The following is a 23,808-nucleotide window of genomic DNA, read 5'->3' as shown; positions in this document are numbered from 1 at the left end:
GAGTGGGGGATGTAATCAGTTCAGAGCTTCTATTTGAGCTATTGACTCCCTGGTAGAAATGGACAGTGGTGATGGTTACCTCAGACTATTGAGGTATTTAATATCATGGAGCTGTGTCTTTAAAAATGGTTAAAATAGTAAAAAAAGATTTGTTGTTTTAGTCTAATTCTAATGACATGCAAAAATAGGAAATTATCACTTGCATAAATACTAAACACAAATAACATTTAACAAAAAGACTGCAGCAGCCGGGCGTTGGTGGCACATGCCTTTAATCCCAGCACTTGGAAGGAAGAGGCAGTCGGATCTCTGAGAGTTCAAGGCCAGCCTGGTCTACAGAGAATGTTCCAGGACAGCCTCCAAAGCAATACAGAGAAACCCGTCTCAAAAAAAGGGGGGGGGGACTGCAACCTCAGCAAGAGACTCTTTTTTTCATGCAAAATTGGACAAAACAGTGCCAGAGGAGTTTATGTGACTAAACTGCATATTTAAGCAATTACAAATTGTATCCTATTTTTCTAGAGTTTGCCCCCGCTCCGGAGTGACAAGCCTGCTTACTAGCAATTCCTGGTTGCCAGGATATGCTTGACATGATGATGGTTTTGTACCGCTGCTGTCGGTGGGAATGCCGCTACATGCCATGGTTGCTGTTAACTAGCTAGATTACAAAAGAACCTCAGTCAGTTCTCTGTATCCACAGGTTTGCTGCTGGGAGTGAGGAGAGTGAAGTCTGAGGAGTTCAGGACTGGGTCAGCGCTGCTCTGACAGCCTGGTGAAGGAGCACTTGCTGTCTCAGACCTCGCTTCTGTTGGCAGTTCTAGAGTGCACTCAGGAGCCAGGCGTGAATAGAGCAATTGGCTATGCCTAGAACTCCATTGACTCCGGCAGACCCTTGCTGTGAGTCACCTTGTGACAGTGAGGCAAATCATGACCGGGATGATTGAGTAGCTGTTATTAATACAATCTTTATTCTTATTAATAAGCAGCCTGTATGCATAGCACTTACAAGGGGCCGAACCCTGACATAAATAAACACCTGTAACTGAACTGTGGCTACCTATGCTTGACAACTCAGCTCAGTGGAGAAGAAACTTATCTCGGTATAATCCAGCCAGTCATTGGTAGAACCTGGGCTCACATGTGTGTCACACCACGGCCTAAGTTCTTAATCATATCCACAAGTCAGTCCCTGGCCTACAAAAGTAAGGCCAGGAAATAACCTAACTGTCCTAGTTAGTTTTTTATCTTGACATAAGCTAGAGAGTCAGCTGAGGAATTGCTTAGACATTGTTGGTCTGCGAGCACGTCTGTGGGAGATTGTCTTGATTGTTAATTGAATAGGGAGGGCCCAGCCCACTGTGGGAGGCACCATTCCCTGGGCAGGTGAGCCTGTGCTGGAGAAGAGAGCTGGATAAGCATGAGTCCAGCAGCATACCTTCATGGTTTCTGCTTGAGTGGCTGCCCTGACTTCCTTGAGACGGACTGTTACCTGAAAGGGAAGCTGAATCAAACCCTTCCTTCTCCGGCTTGCTTTCGGTCACTGCCACAGCAACAGATACCAGATAAGAACACCAGCAATGGTGTAATTTTTTTACTTTAGCATTTCTTTAGCTTTTCTTAGATATCTTGGTGCTATATCCTGAACTCTTTCTCCAAATGAATTACTATCAGTCACAGTAGGTAGGTGGTGGGGAGTGGATTCCTACATGCAGGCTAGGAGCTGGCCTCTCACCTAGAACTCAACTCTTTCTGGATTCACAAACACTATCCGATTGAGCCAGATTCTTCCAAACCTAATCACAGTGCTCTTCCATTTTTCCATGATTTGAATAGGGAACTAATGTTGCTGTCCCTTTCATCTTAAGTCATAGAACAAACACAGGATTTATATTCCCGTGTTCAGAGATGACATCTGGTAAACACACTACTGATGCTGTCTTTCATGTCCTGTCATACTTTGAAATGTAATTATGTTTCAGGCTGAGTGACTGCCTCTTTTATGACAGATCTTTTGCTCAATTGAATGGGGGATAGTGTAGGAGTGAACCCCACAAAGCTATCCACCCATGAGGGCAGGGACATGTAAACTGACACAGGTAGATATAAAAGGAAGTGAAAGAAAAAGGAACCTCCCTTTTCTCCTGGAAGCCTGCCACGCTTCTAATTCCTGGTTTGTGCGACTCTCTCTCTCTCTGGTAAATAAATATATTGTTTTCCATATAGCATCGAATATCATTGATAGGATGGGAATATTACTGAAGGGTCTTTATTCCTACATTCTTTCATTGTTTCTATACTCTTCTTTTCTTATTACTGCTTATATGCTTTTAGCCAGTCTGTCCATCTATCCTGATGCGTCTCTTTTGATAACATGTATTTTAGGTAATGCCTTTTTAGAAAAGCTAGTATACGGAACCAAGCAAAAGCAAAGAAAAAGAACAAGAAAAAAATTTTCACTTTTTCGATTTTTTATGTCTATTGGGATAAAAACATACAAGTTAAAGATGGGACTTTAATCTCAGGAATTGGGAGGCAGAGGTAGGCATTCCAGGATACCCTGCCCCCCCAAAAAAAGATGTAAAGTCAGAGTTTAGGTTCTTGTGCTGTGTTTAGGAATTCTTTAAGGGGCATGCGTTGTCTTTAGAGAACATGTAATGACTAAAATGGGCCCTGTTCTCTTGAGGGAAGGAGGCTAGTTCTTTAAGTCCCTGGAGTAAGGGGTAGCTACCGCATCATAGAAATCATACATCAGAAAAGAAAGAAAAACAGGAAGAAATTTCACTGTCAAAACTTTCATGCTCTACCCCATTTGTTTATTATAGTTGGGTAAGTACATGAATTTTGAAACGCTCTAACAGGAATAAGAATTCCTAGTCCCTGGAGGGATGACAGCTGTGTGCCACTGGACCCATCCTCCAACTGCATAATAAGGGAACCATGCTTGATAGTCTTGCCAACTTGTTGAGTTTTGCATTGTGAAAAACTCACAGTATTCAGCTCTCCCCACTATTCCCATGATGATGTCTAAAAGTTTAAAAAGGCAAACTTTGCCATTTATTTTATTCCAGTGTGGACTATATTCAGGTGTGTGTGTGTGTGTGTGTGTGTGTGTGTGAGAGAGAGAGAGAGAGAGAGAGAGAGAGAGAGAGAGAGAGAGAGAGAGAGAGAGACTGTGAACCCCCCAACAACAGTCTGTGTGAGGTGTATAGTAGTGAATTTCCTGGCATTGTAACTGTTATCTTCAGACAATAAAGAAGCGTCCCAAGTTATTGACTCTTATCCTGAAAGCAAATCAATACTGTTCCTCTTTTAGACTATATTTTAAAATAATTGGCTTTCTTGTGGAATGGTGTAATGTCAATCTTTAAGAACAGATAGATATTCTTGGGCCAGTGAGATGGCTAAGTGTGGAAAGATGCTTGCTATCAAGACTGGTGACTTATGTTTGATCCCTGGAACCCAAGTAATGGGGGGGGGGGAGAAAGAAGAAAGAAACAACACAAGTTTTCCTTTGAAACCTACATATGACCCTCGGTATGTGTGCACCCACACCCACATGTATTAATTAATTAATTAATTAATTAATTAATTAATTAAATATATATTTAAAACACAGCAAGCTTTCTTTGTGTAGATTGAAAATGAACAAAAGGCTGTATGTCTAAAAATGAGGGTCTTTGAGAGGTATATATACATTTATTTTTATACACATAATAACCAAAGGGAGGAAAGAAACAAAACGTCTACAGATAAACAAAGATAACAATAGGATGATATTCAGCCTGTTAAAAGGAAGTAAGTCTTGTCATGTGCTCTAAGGTGGATAGATTTATAAATTCACTAGCAGACAATTTATACCATGTGACTCCTTCTCTAAGGTATCAGAAGTAGTGAAATTCATAGAACACAAGAGGCTCTCACAAGTCCAAGTATAGAATCAAGACGCTATAAAGTAATTTTTATGGGAAAGTCTCCCTTTAAGAAAATATAATTGTATCTCCAAAGACTAAATTTACTAGATTAGGTAGTTATGGTATAATGTGAATTTTATTCATGTATATCTGTGACTTTCGTACACACAAACAGGACTTTTTTTATCCTGTATTGCTGGTATCTAATTTATATAAAAATCTAGGCAGAATTACATTTTTAAGATATTCCTTGGCAATGACCCTGCTGCCAAGCATTGATGCAAAAGAAATAAGTAATATACCACTCAATAATTTAATTTAAAAAGAAAATATGAATATTCACCCTTTGGAACCTTAAGTAACAATTGTTACTCAATTGTTCAGGTTTGTATCAGTGATGACTTCCAAATACTATCAAGATCCTCCCCTCCCCTCCCCATGCCCTATCTTGTCTTCCCCTTCTTTCTCCTTCTCTTCTCTCCCCTCCCCTTCCCTCTCCTCCTACTCACTGCAACCCTTCCCTCCCCTCCCCTTCCCTCCCCTCCCCTTTCCTCCCTCCCCTTTCCTCCCCTCCCCTCCTCTTCTCTTCTCTTCTCTTCTCTTCTCTTCTCTTCTGTTTCACCTCCCTATCCTGTCTCCTACCCCCTGTCTCACCTTCCTCATCCTGTCTCCTCTTTTATCTCTTACCTCTCCTTTCCTTTTCCCCATCCCCTCTTTCCTCTTTCTTCGAGGGTAGGGGTGGCAAACTTTCCCTTAATATTTCAGGCTCAGCCTGATCATTTCTCTGCTCTAACAACTTGTATATTCTTACTATGACTGAAGTCCAAATGTGCATATTTGATGCTTTCCTAAGACAGTGGGTTGATGCAAATAAAAACATTACTTCACATCTTTCTAGCAAGAAATGCCACCCCTGGACTACCCTGACACTTCCTGCTCTTAATAATACAATGTTAAGAAGGTCATTTTTTAAAACATACACTCATTTTTATAAGCATGCATAATGTAGTGTTCTTTTTAGCTTTTATTCTTCTGTCATACATTACATCCCAACCACAGTTTCCCTTTCCTCTACTCCTCTCAGTCACTCCCCCACCTCCTGTCTCCCCTGGATGAACTCCTCTTCTGTTTCCCTTTGAAAGAAAACAAAAGAAAAAATAATAGGCCTCCCGGGGAATTCATCAAGCATGGCCTAACAAGACTGGGTACAAACCCTCCTGTCACAGCTGGAGGTGGAAAAGGGTCCCAAGTGCAGGCAAAAGAGTCAGAGACACACCCCACTCCCATTGTTCAGAGTCCCACAGGAACACCAAGCTACACAACTCATTTTCTTAATAGCAAATATGAACTGCATCCATGTTTAATTTTTGATGAAAGTAATTCAGTGTGTTTTTATTTTATTATATTTATTAAAAATAACCAAAGGACTATCCTTCAATTGGCAGAGACTATAAGAACTTAACTTCCTGTCTACATCATAGGCACAGATTTTGAAATACAAAATATATAAAGCATTAAAAAATAAATTATGACTCATTTTCATTAATTTATTTGTTTCTTCTTTATAAATTAAAAAGCTAATGTACCCTTTATAGATTTAAAGCTTTCCTTTCCCCAAAGGGAACATATCTTATCCACACAGGTATTTTACATCACACAGGTGGAGTTGATCAACTTTCCATGGTTATTGAAATAATCAGATATGTTAAGAATCATCTTGCTGTGCTTGTTGGAGGCTGGCTCTGCTGATTGTATGGCTAACATCTGGTGGTCACATGAGGCAATAACTACCTGCAATTTGCTGCTTTTCCAAGAAGATATACTAACAGATGAGGGAAGGGTAAAATTCCATGTCTGTACCAACACTCACAGACTTAGAATCTCATCATTACCTTTAAGCCATTTGTTCAGTCACCGAAAAGATAAATATGTTTTTGGTCCTCAAGCAAACCTCCAGAGATCCAATGAAATCCCAGCGCAGGATTTTCAAATTGGTCCTGGCTACAAATACAGACATAACTTTTATTCCTGCAGTTGGTGCCTTATAGTAAATCACATTTGTGTGTCCTAGGATGTCATTTGGGAGACTTGTTTATCTTAGAATAGAGAAAAAGAAAGCCATAGAGAATAGTAGGAAAAGTCCAGCTATTGTCTGCCTCGATAAGCAGTCACTATCTCACAATTGTGTTCTGCAGATTTCTCTGGCATTTCTGATTGCATCCATCAGATGTGATCCTCTGTGGATTTCTTTAGTACAGGATTTGCTAATGATGGCATGTTTTCATTCTGTTCTGTGATCATTTGTATAGATCTGTGGCATGTTAAAGATGACTGTGAATGAAATAGTGTTATAGAAAATGCCTAGCAGTTTTCTGTCCCAATAAACAGGAGGCAGGGTGTCCACGACACAAATACTGTGGCAATCAATATGGAAATACCTCAATGACAGAAACAGAAAATCCAAAGTTTCTTGACACTGAGGCTGGTGGCCTGTCAATCCTACGACCTCCATGGTGGCAGGTGAGAACTGATGCCTGCTAGTTGTTCTCTGACCTCCAGACCCAAGTCATTGCATGTGTGCCACACGTGCACATACATGCATGGGTACACACACAGGTATACACATACACACAAACAAATGTAAAATAAAAAATAAAGAACCACTATGTGATCAAAGTGTACACCTGTTGAGTATATATAGCTGAGGGAATCAAAGTTTGCACATAAAGGAACACTTGTATACCCATGTTTGCCACACCAACCAAACTGTGGCATCAGTATAGGTGCACACAAAAATGTATGGATACTTTGGCATATGTACACAATGGGATATTGAACTACAAAGAGGAATTAAACCATGTGATTTGTAGGAAATAGAAATTGCTAAAGTTCTTCATGACAAGCGAAATAAAATAGATTCAAAGAGATAAGTGTCATATGTTTTCCTTTATATGAAGCCCATAAGAAAGACATGAACATTGAAGGAGGCTAATAGGGAAAAAGAGGGAACCAGGGACATGGGTAGGGAATGTAAGAGGGGATAGGAGAGGGATATGATAAGAGCATATTGTATGCATGGATGGGAAAAACCCAATGAAACCTAGTGTTTTGTACATTTACTACATATTGAGTTTTTGAATCAGAAAAAAAAACGTTTTTCTTCTTTTAAATAGTGGTCTCTATTGAGGATAAATTGGTTGTTCTTTATGGTCAAAGATTATGCTGGTCACAGAAATTTTTTAAAACTCTGAAGACAGGACCGTATTCTGTGTCTCTGGCCTTTGTCTCAGAGGCCACTATTAGAGTTAAACACTGTCCTTTTTGACCTCTGCTTGACTAAATACCTTACTCACAATGTCTACTCCTTCCCCATTGTGACTTTGCTGGCATACCTGTCTTACCTCCATGTCATTGTTTGAGAAAGGGGGATTGCTCTTCTCACATTGCTTTCTGTCCCTGCTATTTGTAGGTGAGCCAGATAAGTTCTCTAGAGTTCAGTGAAATTATACAGCTCTGAATGTTGCCTGATTTCACATGGATGAAAATCACAATCATAGTGCTCCATTATGCTTTATGTGCCCGCGTGGTACACATGCAATGACTCGGGTCTGGAGGCCACAGAACAACTAGCAGGCACTCATGTTATGGCACTTATGCGACATAACCAGAAATATAAAATTTCCTCATATTTGCCATCTTCTAAATGCAGGTAACCCAAGTGTCAAAAAACATTAACTCCCTGACCATTCCTTCCAGAAGGAAGTTGGGATTCAGTACTAGTGTTCTAGAGATGATGTGGAGGCCGATGAGGTGGTCTTCCTCTTGTCTGTTAACTGTTCTGTATTTCTACTGCATAACTAACCTAGACACCATTTCCTGAAGATGGAGTAAACTCAAGTTCGTTAAGCTGTTAGTAGAATGGGTTGCTTCTATGGTAAGCTATAACTGATAAATATGCACTCTTAAAGAACTTCATTTTAATTTTTTTTTACTTTATTGGTGTTTTGTCTGTCAGTATGTATGTGTGAGAATGCTAGATCCTGGAGTTACAGATAGTTGTGAGCTGCTATGTGGGTGTTGGGAATTGAACCCACGTCCTCTGGAAGAGCAGCAATACTGTTGAGCCATCTCCGCAGATCCAGGACTTCTTTTTTAATTTTTCTCTTTATAATGTAGAGAAACCTAAGGGAGAGTCACTATCTACTGGGGTCCTGGTCACAAGGAGACGGCTCTGCGGATGGCTCCACACACCCGTGTGCATACAGGCAGTACTGACTGCACTCAAGGAAGATGTGAAGTTCCAAGAATTTGAGCTTAGTGGCACTAGGAGGAGGTAAATCTTAGATCAATAGGATCAGAATAAACTGTAAAAATATATGAAATAAGAAATGATGGATAAAACTGCTATAAACAGGAAAAGAGAAAAGGAAGAAACTGAATGATGAGAAAAGGGTACAATTTGTAGTATCTGCTTGATAGTTGGAACCTATTACAGACAACAAATTTCTTATTTTAACATTTCTAGGACACTTAATGCAACACTAAAAACTTGTTAGTAATGAGAATAGATTTGTTACTGGGAGACATTCACCATTTGCATGACTTTCATCACTATTTGTAGAGAAAGTGTTCTAGCAATGCATGTTAGTAAATTAGAGAGCAATAATAACAAAAAATGACGGTACCATACAGTTCATGTCATTGCCAACTTCAATTATATACTCAGATACCTCTGGGGATTTAAAAAGGGTCACTTCACAGAGGCTTCTTGAGGTAATTTGGAATCCTTAAAGATAAACTAGAATACCTTTGCTTCTTCCCAGTATGGAACAGGAATCTGCACATAATTGGGACTATTCAAATTGCCTTCCTCCCAAATTCTGGTCATACCTTCACCTTTCCATGTTTTCAGTACATACTCTGTAATAAGTATTGTTGTGATACAACGGGTATTTGGTAATATAGTGCTTGAATCCGTCCTGAGCATTATTTAACCAATTAAAATAGAATATCCACTATCCCAGTGTTAAATACTGCTGGTGATGGACAGGTAGGCTGTCATCCTTACAGAGCTTATACTCAACAGGGAGTAAAGTGGTAAGAAAACAGCATGTCGTGAATGATAAATACTAAGGGAAGGGACAGGGCAAGTTTACAGTCACACAAAATCAGAGAAGGCTTTAATACAATAGATATCACAGTCCTGCGTAATTATAGAGTGGAAAGTAGAAATTCCCAGACAATGGGGTCTAAGGGAACAGGGCTAGCTGTGTCTTCTCCCACTGAAGTTCAGCATTCTCTATAGCAACTCAATGTGCTTAGTAATACACTCTGTTGCCTCTCTTTGCTTCTTTCCCTTATTCTGGCTCCATCTTATTTTATCTCAAGCCCAAGAATAATGCAATTCCCTCTCTGATTAATTGGCCAGACCTTGGTATGATAATGTGATGGTTCTCTTGGATTTATTAAGCATGTGTGGCTGAGAGATTATAAACCCGTCGTAGATGTGGGGTGACTGGATGTTTTACAGTTGACTTGTAAGCGACTGAGTGTGTAAAGGACAGGGTGACCATCAGCTAGGAAACCACTGACTGCAGGACTTCATGTCACTTATGGAGCAAGCATCCTTAGCGTAGTTCTTCAAATGTTGAGAAGCTGAACCTGATGCTCCTTAGACATCTCAAGTCCTGCACTTGGGTGCTGATATTTAGATAATTAGAGAATGCTCAGTCACCCTGTGGAAGGTACAGATGTGTTCCTCCACTGGGTAAATAGATCATCATGCAGTATTTCCAACAACTTTCCTAGAAATGACCCCGATGAGATTCAAAAACAACCAAAAAATGATTCAGTTTCATAAAGGTCAGGCCCTTCTGATCACACACACTAGTTGACAAAAAATGAAACAGCCCAAACTATAACTCTGTGTGTCTCAAAGGTCTCCTACTGTGGAGACGACTCCTCACAGCATTACATCTCACTGCTTGTTTGTGGAAACGAGGTGGGGACAAAGGGATCCCTTCTGCCAGCTTCTGTGATGCTGGGAGGGGGGCAGCATTTTCAGTTTTCAGCACTGATTAGCTCAGCTCCCAGCTGTGCAGCGCCACACCCTGCTGTGAGACTGAAGGGAAGTACTGGGACAAGTTTATATTGGCTTAAATTTATAACTATTCTTTGGGAAGTTTTTTTTTCCCTAAATTACATTGTGATGTTGTGACTTTGTGTTATGGCCTGTATAAAACATGGACCGATAACTCAAGGGAATGATCATTGGTGTATTATGTTTGGCTTTAAAGAAATGTTAACCATTGAGTGATGAGAGGAGGATTGAAGCAAGAAGCGAATTAACTAATTATTTAATGAGCGAGTTCACTGACTCCAATTCCTGAAAAGTATATCTATGAAAACCCTGCCTGAATAATATGCTCAAAGTTGTAAGGCAATAGATAAAAATGCAATCGACTCAAACTCTGCTCAATTTTTGATACACATATCCGTGAAATAGTTTCAAAACTCTATGTCAGTTTTCATGCAGCTAATGAGCTAGCTTGAACAAAGTAAAAAACATATTTAAGGATAATATGTGGGTGTGTTGAAAGAGGCTGTGAAGAGAGACTCATTACAAATCTGTTTCAGTAGACCCCGGGGTGGGGAGACAAATGGAAAAGGCTGAGTAGTACAGGACTCAGTGCACTTGTTGGGGAAATTTTAGAAATGTGTTCTCCCAAGAGAAGGAACAAGTTAAGGTGTACAGAGGAGAAGATGGTATGAACATAATGCATTCAACATTTGATGAAATGTTTAAGACGCCAAACAGAAATTGAAGGTAAGAAATGAGGGTCTAGAGCTTAGATTGATGATGTCAATAAAATTTAAGGGTCACTAATCTTAACTGAAGGGCAGTCCCAGCGAGAAAAGCTGCCTATAAGGAGAGTAACAGGAGTAAGGAAATAGAGGGATGGAATGTCACGACAGCAGGCAGCTGTCTTAAGATGTGAGGAACAGCTGGGAGGTGGGCAAAATGGGGCCATTGGGTTTGGGGGCTGGAAGAAAGATGAGCAGAAAGCTTGGGAAAACTGACTCAGTACAGCGGTCAGATTTCAGCCCTGGCTGAAAACTGTGAGTGAACAGGTGTATGTAGCACGTGCAACTGAGGCTTTGATAAACGTAAACACAAGAAAAGTGATGAGGCTGCCATATTAGTTTACCCATCTCATCGTTGTGACACAACACAGGAGGCACACATAATGGAGGAAGGATTTACTTGGCTCACACTTTGAAGGCGCATTATACCAAGGAAGGAAAATCGTGGTGTCAGGAGCTGGAGGCAGCATTGCCTCTACAGTAAGGAAGAACACAGGCGATTGCTTGTGGACATCTAGCTTACTCCTTTTTATTCCATCTAGGACCTGAGTCCAAGGCATGAAACTACCCTCCTTTAGAGTGGGTCATCAGTCCCAAAGGCCTCGATCATCCCTGATCAAGGTTAATCCCTTACAAATATGCCTAGAGACTAACCGAATCAGAATAAACCCTGGCAGGTGGGCTTGAGGCTTGTCTCCTAGGTGACTCCAGATCTTTTCCAGATGACAATAAACAATAATCATAGCTAGGGAACAAGATATTTAAAAAATATTATTTCAACATAGAAACTGACAAGAGAGTTCAAGGAGAAGAGAGAAACAAAAGAATGACAAGCAGGAACTCAAAAAAGATGGAGCAGGAAGTGACGGAGAAACCGAGAAAACAACATGCTCCTAAGACTAACAAGGTAGAGGTAGGTTCAACTCTCATGTGTGTGATACTAGCATTCAAGAGGCTGAGTTAGAAGGTTCACATGTGCAAGTCTAGCCTGGCCTGTTTGGGGAGTTGAGCCCAGTTTAGGCTATGTAGTAAGATCCTATTTAGAAATAGATGATTCAATGTTTCACCTATTATCTATCATCTGTCTGTCTATCTATCTATCTATATCTATCTTCTATCATACATGTATATATCTACCTATCATCTATCTATCTATCATGTATGTATGTATGTATGTATGTATGTATGTATGTATGTACAGGTATTTTTCTGTGTAGTTAACTAGCTACCACCTATCATTTATTTAGGAACTTTGTTTCTAAGAATGGAAGGAATGGGGAAAAGGTTGGTGACAAGAAAAATCTATAAAGGAGTGAAGAAAAGAGCTGAGAGATGGAACAGATACTACTTAGCTGTGGGTGCATATAAAAACTGCAGTGAAGCTAATCTATTGCTAATCTACATCGTCTTCAATTATATAATGAAAAAAACAGAGCCAGAACCATAAAAAATTAAGAATTTGTTGTTCTGGCAGTGGAGATTGTAAATTGAGTGTCAAGATGTGGTGGGGTGCTTGGTTTGAATGGGTAAGAGTATCATTATTGATCTGTGTAGAAGGGAAGATTTAAGTCAAGAAAGGGCGAATACATTGGGAAAATACTGAAGAGACAAGGTTTTGAGCTCTTCAGTGGACTTTCTGAAACAGTTTGGTGTGGATGGGAGATTGAGAGAAGCAGAAGGACAGGAAGTAAGGTATGAAAAAGGACAGCAAGCATCTGAGGTGGGAGAGTCAGAGGCCATTGAGTTGAGTGCGGCAGCATCCAAAGGCTTCTTGAGTGAGTGAGGCTGTGCTGGGTCTCCACACCTGGTCAGACTTATCATGGGACGATAGGAAGGTGGTCCGTGGACCACACAAAGGAAAAGTGGGGACCCTGAAAGAGTTTTCATGAGACCTGAGAAGGGACATCTGTACAGAAAGAGAGTGAACTGACTGTGGGGAGGCTGTGTGCTGGAGTTAAGAGAGATGAGTACATCTCACTGAGAATAGACAATATTGAAATGCTCTTATAGAATGACACAGCCTTCACCTATAGTGCAATCCTGCAACCATGAGGCAACGCTGAGCGTGGATGTCACAAGCTACATGATGCTTTTGACACAGTTGCCTGGACAGTCCAGAAGCCCTTGCAGAGACTCATCAAGAAGACTCAGGACTCAGGATCCAGGAGGCCTGCTGTTTGCAGCAGTGATGTAAAGGGGCAGCTTCAAGAAAGGTGGAAGGGGACAGTACTGGGGGCTGGGCAGGGGTGGCTCAGTTCTTAAACTGCTCTCCAGAGAAGCTCGAGGACCTGAGTTTGGACTGCCTGCAGCAATGTAAAATTCTGGAGACCTGTAATCACAACTGAGCAGGACAGGGCATCTCTGCAGCTTGCTGGCCAGCTTTGCTAGCCGTCAGTAAACCCCTGCATCAGTGAGGGACCTCATCTCAGAATAAAATAAGGTGCGGGAGTAACTGCCGAAGGCAATACACGAAATTGATCACACGCTCACACATACACACTATACATATCCACACATACACACTACACACACACACTCACACGCACACACTCACACACATACATACACGCACACATTACACATACACATACACACAAATACACACCACACACACACAAATACACACTACAGATCCATACAAATGCACACTGCACTTACACACAAATACACACTACACATATACACTAAACATATATACATATTACCCACCCACACAGATAGACACACAAGCATGCACACACACACACACACACACACACACACACACACATACAGATACCGAAGGGAAAGTTAGAGATAATAATCTTTCTATTCAGGACTGTGAAGAAAATAGGAGAGAGAGAGAGCCAAGGAGGGAAAGGCTCCTCCCCAATGCTGCTTGTTTGTGCTGTGGGGAAAACAAACTTGTTTCATAGGAAGTCATGGGATGTGAAAAGCACATGAGCACAGTTGCTGTCATGTTTTCTTTTACTGAAACTGGCATTCAGAGAAGCCCTTGACTGTCTAGAGACCATCAGTAGCTGATTTGTTTTCATGGCATGGAGAAGAGAGAGGCTGGGTGGTTAATTTGGTCCATTGGAGTAGTGGCCTCTGGTGAATGATGGCTGTGTTCCAATTAACAATTTTCAGGTGAGGATAATATGAAAAAGGCCATTTACTTACACCTTAAGTTTTTTTCAGTCAGGGCTGCATTTGGGTAGCAGACATCATGCTGAGAGCACTACCTTTGATTGCCAAGCACAAAAATTTTAAAGGCATTTTCCTTCTTCCTAATAAATTAAAAATTAGGGTCTTCTTTATGTATTGCATCCAGGAGAAAATACTCAGAAGTGCATGAATAGACCTGGTTAAGTTGTTGCTTTTTAATTAGTTTTGATGATTCCTAGTTAGTTGGGTTGTGGAAAAATGTGGATTAATGGATAATTTAAGTGAAATTTACTGTGAAGTAGATTTAACACTGGGCCAGATAGATCAGCAGTAACTAAAAGTAGGGAAGACATTTTCTGAAATAATTATTTCATGGAAAATTAAGGCAGTGTTTTATGATATTTTTTCCTAAAATGTTTCCTTTATTTTAATGGAAATATAATGTAACTTCCAAGAACATATTGCTTTATAATTACATGGAAATATGCTATGAGGGGGGAGTGCTTTTGCTGCAAGTCAACTTTGCTCTAATTTTTACATATTGCATCACAGGCAAGAACGGACGTTGGGAAGTTTTCCTTGTGTAGAGTATGGCTCACATTAGGTTTTGTCCATGCACAGTGCCATTGACACATTTTACTTCGGTTCTTTATTAGGATCTCTGCTCTGTAAGTTGATTATAAAGTCCCTGTGTCCTCTTCTTCGTTCTTTATGGGATAGTCAAGTGATGCCTTAATTTTGTTGAGTCGTATTAGGGCATGACTTATGGTTGCTGTGACAATGGCTTAGAAAGGCAAGTGTGTTCATTCACAGCCCTAGAGACTAGAAGTCTGAAAGCCAAGCATCCTCTGGGTCATCTTGCCTCCTGAAACTCTACCCAGGCTGTGATGCTGCAGGGACTATAATTCCGTCATAGTAATGCCTGCGTCTGAATTCACATCGTGCTCTCCTCTGTGTCTCCGGGTCTTCCATGTCTTCACACTCAAACCTTCACTTGTCTGAATTCACATCGTGCTCTCCTCCGTGTCTCCGGGTCTTCCATGTCTTCACACTCAAACCTTCACTTGTCTCTTTGGGGACACTAGTCATCTGATGTGGCGCCTACTCTAAATTCTAGATCATTTCCACTTGAGACCCCAGGCTGATTCCATCAGCAAAGACACTGCATCTGCCTGAGTCGTGACTGACATTCAGACATTTGAGGTAGAGGCATCAATTTGGAGGGAAGGGGCAGTATTAAAATGTCTCAGACGTGTATTATTTTAGCTTGAAAATTGTCAGCCCGACCAGCTGTAAAGGGAAGGGCCTGCTGAAGAGAGGGGCCAAAAAATGTGGCTGCCTCAGGATGTAACACAGGAAGTGGTCTGGCAGGAGAGAACTCCCTCAGGTTCTGTGTGTCCCACAGAGGATTTACAGGATGAACTTGCAGCAAGTTCCTTGGCCTTGTATATGTCTCCATGGTCTCCTGACTTTCTGTAAATGGGAATGAAAAAGCAAGCTCCACCCTGAAGGCTAAGTAATAACATTTCATACGCTAGTCTGGACCAAAGCAAGGACACAATGCATGCTCAAATGTATGCCATTCATTAGCCAATGTGTGAGCAACCCTAAATACTAGTATCATACAAGTGTGTTTGCTTACCAAGCCTCACACATGCTGGGGAAGTCAGCAGGTACGCTGGCTTTCAGACATTTGTGGAAAATATGCAGCTCAAGTTTTTCTGTGGCTTACTAAGCGTAGCAAGGGTTTTGTAAACATCTGTTTGGTTTCAGGCTCTGCCTAGGGAGTCACTGAACCAGAAAACAGAAAGTCATGCTGATCACTGGTTCAGTAGCCCTGATCAAGCCACACACTTGATTACTATTTCTATTTTTCCCAAGGAAATTTAGTTGAATGTGCTTCTTTAAAATTTGTATTTATTTGTGTGTGTGTGTGTGTGTGTGTGTGTGTGTGTGTGTGTGTGTGTGCACATGCGGGCATATCATAGGACCCTGTGAAGGACAGAGGACAACCCACAGAAATTGGTTCTTTCTTTCTACCACCTGGGTCCCAAGGATAGAATCTGGGTCCTTGGGCTTGGCAGCAATTACCTCTCCGCCCAGTCTTAATCACTGTTGGAGAAGTGAATCTCCTGAATAATACTAGTGTATTTGTACAGTGATTATAATTTGTAATCCTCTTCATTCTGTCTTTAAAAACCTCTCCAGTTAGTCCACATAGTTGTAGGCTATAAAATTGGTTTAGAAAATTTTACCAGATTATTTAGATCCATGGTGGCAGGCTTGTGGACTCAAGTTTAAGCTTTCTGTCCTATATTACTTACTGTATAAATAATGAATATATACTAATTGTATCTCATATTTCAGTAATATGGAAATTTAAGCTAAGCATCCTATGCAATGGGAAGCACACAAGTTTCTAAGCCAGAGACCTGATATTTCAACCTCTACTTTCCAATTTGAGCTGGAAAAAGATGCTCAAGATTTTGGGAAGTCAACTGTCTATTCATGGACCGGATCTTCACCCTTCAAGCTTATGTGTTGTGTTTCAAATGGAGGGGAACTGGTCTATAACACGAAAATCCTCCTGTCACTTGGTGAGATTTCATTTTCTGGAAATCAGCCGACTCTGGCTCATGGAGCAAACATGTCTGCATAACGTGCTGGTTGCCATGTGTTTGGGAGATGTCCCCATATGCCATTGTTGACACAACAGCCATGGGGCTTTTAAATGTTGAGACTATGAAAATGTAATGTGATTGGACTTGGATGGGGGCCTGAAAAAGACCACCCATTGTATTTGTTTTGCTGCCACACAGGTCAAACCGTTTCGCTTGCAGAGCTTTGAAACTTCTTGCTAGGAATGCTTCACATTTCATTTTGAATACACACTGAGTTGTGCTGAAATGGTCATCCTGAGAACGAGGTTTTGGTGTGTGTAGGTTTGTTTTCACAGACCTTTCACTTTTGTCAATTTTATTTTAGGGATTTAATTTGGAAAAGAAGTCATCCTATGTAGTTGGGGGAAAGGTGGTTGGTTGAATCTTGCCTTGGGGACTTAATCAGGCTCCGATCCGTCCCTCAGAGCAGTGTGGAGCTTTACAATCCATCCTGAGTGTGTTCTCCAGATCTCATGGCTGGGATTGGCCTTGTTCCCCTTGTTGCACAAATGCACACTCCTTCCGTACGCCCTGCTGAACCTATACCACGCCGCAGGGATTAGCCTGGTGCATGGCATGAAACAGGCATTCAGAAAGTGCTTGCAGATGTGAAGTGCATGACCCATGTGATTAACTCGAGTAAAACTGGGTCCAAGCTCCTTTCTCAACTGCTCCATTCTTTTGGTCATACAGATGGGAATTCCTTAAGTCTTACTGAGGCCAAGCAGATTGTAAAACACATGTGGCATGTCCTCTGTAGTGATAATTGGATGTCGCCACTATGGCTATTATGTAAGTTGAGTTTTTGTCACTATAACAAATACCTCAGATCATTATCTTGAAGGAAAAGATGTTTATTTTGGCTCATGGTTTCAGAGGCTTCAGCCTATGCTTGGTTGCCTCTTTTCTTATGGAGATGTAATAAATCAAAATTTTTCATCACACTGCCAGAAAGCAAAACAACCAGAGTAAAATAGCAATAGGAAGGTACTGTGTCCCCAGTGTCCTCTTTAAGGCCACAATCCCACTTACCTAAAGATTTTCATTGATGCTGCACTTCTCAAAAGTTCTACCATATCTCAGTAGCATCTCCACAGGACCAAGTATATGGCAGATGGAACCCTGCGAGATAGATAAGACTCTGATGTGCAAAGAACTAGTGACTGGATCTCAGTCCTTCCGAGAAGACAGTGGGAAACACTGTCAGCAGGAAGCCTGGCTGTCCTTCTAGTCCAAGTCTAAGAGAGTGAGTTGTCCATTGTCCAAGATATCTCACAAACATGACTCTGACATAGTATAGAGTCGCTATTTTCATTTTCCTTTATTCTGATAATTCTCACATGACCTGATTCAGAATTCAGATGCACAAGGAAATCCTAGTTGTGACATTCCACTTACCCACAGTGCAGAAGAAGACGATGGACATTTCTCACAAATGGTAGTTTGTCTTTTAGGTATCACATGAAATCCTCAGCTTGCCCAGGGCACGTTAAATTCTATTCACTTGCATTGAAACTTCAAATTCTCGGAGTGCCAGTTTGTGCTGGGATGTACTAGGGATGACGCTGACTCCAAGAGGTACCATTATGCCTGAAGTGCAGGGATAAGCACTGCTGAGCAATGGTGGTTCAGGAGAAAAGGTTCTCAGATTCCCAGTAGCTCACGGCTGTACAAGCATCTCATTCACTTCCCAGAAATCTTTTTAATGGCAGCATGAGGGTCTTTTTCTCCTTTGAACTCTCCAGAGATGATCCTCCTTTTGTTTTTCTCATGTCTTTGTGCATGGAGTGTGTGTGCTTGTAGGTGTGAATATGCGTGTGAGGGAGGGTGTGTACGTGCATGTATGTGTGTTTGCAGGTGTGAGTGTGTGTGTTTGCAGGTGTGAGTGTGTGTGGTATTATTGCATGTATGTTTACAGGTGTGTGGTGTGAGTGTGTGTGTGTGGGGTGTGTGCATGTATGTTTACAGGTGTGTGGTGTGAGTGTGTAAATGTGTGTTTACAGTTGTGAGAGTGTATCTCTGTGTGTTTGCAGGTGTTTGTAGCTGTGTGTGAGTATGTGTGTGTGTTTGTAGATGTGAGTGTGTGTGTTTGCAGCTGTGTGTGTATGTGTGTATATGTGTGTGTGTTTGCAGGTGTGCACATGTGTCTGTGTGTGTGTGCGCACGTGCGCGTTTGCAGCTGTGTGTGAGTATGTGTGTGTTCATATTTGTAGGTGTGAGTGTGTATGTGCATGTGTTTGCAGCTGTGTGTGAGTATGTGTGTGTGTTTGTAGGTGTGAGTGTGTGTGTTTGCAGCTGTATGTATATGTATGTGTGTGTGAGTATACGTGTGTGTTTACAGGTATGCACATGTGTCCATGTGTGTTTGTGCATGTGCGCGCATATATGTGCGTGTGTGTGTGTGTGAGCAGGTATGAGCATGTGTGTGAGGATATGCATGGCTGGTGTCACGAGTCTTCCTGGATTTCTCTCCACCTTATTGAGGTCTCTCAACTGAACCCGGAGATGATCTATATGATTTGTCTAGATGGAGAGCTTGCTCCAGGCTATCTCCCCCCTACCCCCATCTTCACATGCTGGAATTTCCCACGGTGTGGACCACCACTCCTTCCTTGAGATCTAACTCCAATCTTCTACTTGCTGATTGTACAGAAAGTTCTTTAATCATGGAGCTTTCTCTCCAAACCCAGAACTTTGATTTCCATCACTTTTTTTTACAGGCTGGTTAGTTCCATTGCCAAGCCTGTGGACTTAGCACCACAATGCTCAGACTTCAAACTTAGCCCTTCCACTTACTAATTGTGTAGCTGTGAGTGAGCAAATTACCCTTCTTGAGTTTCTGTTTCCTTACCTATGAAATGAACCAAATAATAGTACCTAATAAATAGGGACAAGTGAGAGCACTAAATGTACTATATCATTATAAATCTATAAAATGCTGAATGTCAAAAGTGCTTAATACATTGTGGCTAATATTAGTTGTGATTTCTGGATAGTCCCTAATATTCATTACTATGGTAAACCCTCTACTGTCAAATTGCTGTGACTTCGGGATACAAATAGTGTTCTAAACAAACATCAGAAGGAAAGGGAAAGCTTGGGTCTTACAGATCTCTTGGTGTGTTTGTAACTGATGAAAGATTTTAGAGGCTTGGATGGGTCCACAGGGTTCATCTTGAACAACACTGCACACAAGTGAGGGTCAAAATCAGTGTGCAGTGAACTTTCCAAAAGGAGCATCTAGATTTGGGTTAGCTTGTTCTCTGTGTTGCTATTCCCTCCATCCCTCATGTCTGCGTTCAGGGCGTGTTTAGAGACTCTGATAAACTCTACTTGAACTTTAGAGGGCCTAAAATGAGTGAAATGTTGCCTTTGATCACCAAAACATCAAAATTATGGGAAGTTAGATAAGGTACAGACATCTCTTGGTTTTGTGAAAAATGAATGATGCTCTACTTTTTTAATTAAGTGATGGTATTATCATTCAGAACCTGATCAGTTTTGTGGATTTAAGAATCCATCACAAAGCCCCATCTTTGTGTCCCCAAATACAGACCTGAGCTAGATATCCAGAACCCACTTACAAAGTCAGGATGGTTATCAGCTTGTAATCCCAGTGCTTGGAAAGGACAGACAGATCCCCAGGCTCACTCACTGGCTGGTCATGATAGTCTATTTGGCAAGTGTCTGTCTAGTGAGAGGCCACCACATACACATGCATGCATGCACACACACACACATACACACAAGCACACACACATATGCATGTGTGCACACACACAAGCACACCCACATGCATACTCACAAAAACACATACATGTGCATGCACGCACACACATACACATACACACACACACATGCGTATACACTTGCACATTCACCACTGTGAGCATGCACTCAAAGAAAGAAAGAGAAAGAAGAAAAAGAAGTCAGATTCTTTTGTTTTGTTTTTGTGTTTGAGACAGGATTTCTTTGTGTAGTCTTAGCTGTCCTGGAACTTACTCTGTAGACCAGGGTGGCCTCTAACTCACATAAGCTACAACATCTAAAAAGTTTCCTGTAGAAGTATGACGATGTAACCAAGGAAAGATTAGAAGAACGCTCAACAGGCCTGACTCTCACCACGGTAACTTTTCACTTCATCTTCCGCAGCACTGTTTGCACCCCAATTCTTATTACATGAAGACCTTTTCCTCCCCTCAGTGCATGTCGCCGCCAGCCAGGAAAATCCCGAGGGATTTGGAATCTGTGTCCATGCCCTTTACAGTAAAATGGCTACTGCTCCTGGTGGCCTCATTGGAGAGTGATGCTGTCACAGTTAAGCGCTCCCTGCACTTGCAAAGGACTAAAGAAAGGTTCCTTGGACCCAAGTCAGGCTGCACATAGCCACCAGTAATAACAGGGTACCTGTGCCCTCTTGTGGCCTCTGGGGGAAGTCATACCAGCACACACACACACACACACACACACTCTCACACACACACACACTCACACACACTAAAATGTATAAAAAGAAAAAAAAGAAATAGAATATGATTTCCATTGCTCTTTGTCTTCATCCTCATGACTTGTACAGTTGTCCATAACTGTGGAAATGAAATTTATTTTTGTGTGTGTGTGTATGCATTTATGTCTGTGTGTATTCATTAATGTGTTTATGTGTGCATATGTATGTATATGTGTGTATTATGTGAGTGCATGTGTGTATGTTTGTGTAAGTGTGTATATACTTAGTATGTACATGTATATGCATGTATGTGAGTATGTATGTCCATGTTTGTATGTATATTTTGTGTATGGCTTCAGATGAATGTGTTATGAGTATATATGTATATGTGCATACATATATGTGTGTGTGTGTGTGTGTGTAGGTTTGTATGTGTGCAGGTCCACATGTGTATATTTACTAGAGATCCACCTCATGTTTCATTTCTCAGGTGCCATACCTCTTGTTTACTGAGACATGATATCTCTTTGATCTGGAACTCTCCATGTAGACTCAAGCTGGTTGGCTAGTGACCCCGGGAATCTGCTGGTCTCCAACTCCTAGCACTGGGATTATAAGTGTGTGGCACCCCACGGCCCTTACACATGGGTTCAAAGAATCGTAGTCAGGTTTTCATGCTTGCATGGCAAGGACTTGACTGACTGGGCTATCTTCTTAGCCCCAAAGCTGCAATTTTTATTGCCAAGCGTGCATTAAAAACCTAATTGGTATTCTTGTGATGGGCTTCAGACAATATCTACTTTAATCTCAATATATAAAAAAGTGCATCTGTAAAAATAAATCAGGAGCAGAGTGTCTACTCAATATACATGAAGCCCTGGATTTAATTCCCAGCACTTCAATAAAAGAAAAAAAAAAAGAAAGAGAATCAGAGACCAAAACAAGTTCTGCCATAGGAACCAGCTGAGTGGTAACAGGTCTGTGTCCCAGTTCCGGGGTTGGAGGCCAATGCTATCTTTTGAAAAGTCTTTGGATGGGCCCCAAACATACTCTGATCCTTTATCTCTTCAGTAAAACAAAACCAATAACAACCAAAATGTTTCCGGAGCCATCCTCCTACTATATGTGTGTCATGTGTATAATATATACCTGTGCAGTGAAGTGTGGTAATCATATTATACAATATATCTTTAAAATAATGTTTAAAAGACAAATCTGAAACCGCTAACTTCTTGATGTTCCAGAACACTCTTATTTCCACTATGGAGTGGGGACGCACAGAATTTTATTTTAATAGGGCAGAATGATTTATGGACACAGGGAAATAAAAGTCCTTAATGGTTATAAGTGGAGGGAAATATATTCCCATCCCTGGTGCCTTATTTTCTGCAACACCTTGGGTCAGGAATGTTCACTAAATGAGGTGCTCAGGCCCCATTCCTTCAGGCTCCCTCACTGGAATCACACACACAGCCCCGTCGACCCTCTGCATTTCCCACTCTTCTTTGATAAAAGAAATGATCAGGACCTCCGTTTGTGAAAAACTCAGAAGGCAGACTTTTATGCTGTGGATTGAAAAATGGCGCTGTCTCTCCTTTCATTCTTTCATTCGTTCGTTCTTTCTCTCTTCCCTTTTTCCTTTATCCCTCTAAATAGCACACATATCTGGTTCATCTCTCTTTAATTCCTGGGGGAGATGATGACAGAGAGATGTCTCTTTTGGATTCTTCTCATTTAGTCTGCTAATCCTGTTTTTTCATCCCTTACACAGAAATCACATCTATAACTAAGCCAGAGGGCTTCTACCTCTAATTTGCAATGGGAAGCAGGAGGAAAGGAATGCTTTCAGACCCCAGATCTTGTTTCCAAAGGATTTTTTTAGAAGTAAGAGGGAGGGAATGAGTTCAGTAATAGGTAGTGGGGACTGGCAGAAGACAAGCAGGTGCCACTATGAACAGATTCTCTGCCGTGTTTTACAGAGTTCAAGGATGTTTGCCAATTAAATTCACGGGGAAGCAGATCTACAACTCCCGTGGAATGTCCAGTGTCCAGAAGGAAGAAGCAGAGACTGGGGTGCTAATTGCTCAAACACTGAGATGCCAGCCATCCTAATGAGAAGACTAAAGCTTTGCAGAATGATAGGTGGCGGAAAACAAACAGCCAGTGTTCCTCATGCCGAGCCGTTAACCACCTAGACATGAATCTTAGGGTACGTTCCCCTAAGCTGACAGAAAGGAAATAGATGGGTCCCCTGCTATATCAAAGATGTGGAGACAGATGAGAATAATCAACTTGTAAAATCAGCCATTAAATAATTTTCTACTCATTCGAACAGACACTAAAGAAAACCAAGTAGTAATTTTTGTCTCTGTTTCCTTCTGTCTGCACACGCAAACAAACTGTAGTGGGTATGGCATGAGCAAGGTTTTTGAATGGCTTTGCTTAATTCTCTTTATTGCGGAGCAAGCTTGCAGCAGGTACAGCGTTATTCTCAAAGAGCAAAAACAAATAGGGCTGACAGGACATCCCTGAGCAGGGACACCACGAGTGCTGCACCATCAAAGACTTCCTTATGTCCTCCAAAATGAAAGTGACAAGAATGGAGCGAACTATCAAAATAATTCCTCCCAGCTGCAAGATTTGGAGCGAGGCATCGTCCAAGGCAGAGTGTGCCCCATCCCGTTCATAGCTCCCTTGCCCTTGGTGCAATTTGAGCATTAAATGAAGACCCAGGGTTTCTGGGTTCAGGTTCCAGTTGTTTACCAAGTAAAATAAAAGA

At 41.3% G+C, this 23,808-nt stretch overlaps 1 long non-coding RNA gene across 1 annotated transcript; it reads left to right on the top strand.

Moving 5' to 3' along the window:
- The first annotated feature begins 369 nt into the window (after nt 1-369).
- On the top strand, nt 370-23,388 carry LOC110343189. The gene is made up of 2 exons (XR_002385394.2): nt 370-1,582; nt 23,009-23,388. It is a non-coding gene; the product is annotated as an uncharacterized LOC110343189 (long non-coding RNA).
- The last annotated feature ends 420 nt before the right edge of the window (nt 23,389-23,808 follow it).

This window comes from Mesocricetus auratus, unplaced genomic scaffold (assembly GCF_017639785.1).
Source record: "Mesocricetus auratus isolate SY011 unplaced genomic scaffold, BCM_Maur_2.0 Super-Scaffold_100676, whole genome shotgun sequence".
Lineage (NCBI taxonomy): Eukaryota > Metazoa > Chordata > Mammalia > Rodentia > Cricetidae > Mesocricetus > Mesocricetus auratus.
This window is presented reverse-complemented; position numbering and strand designations above follow the sequence as displayed.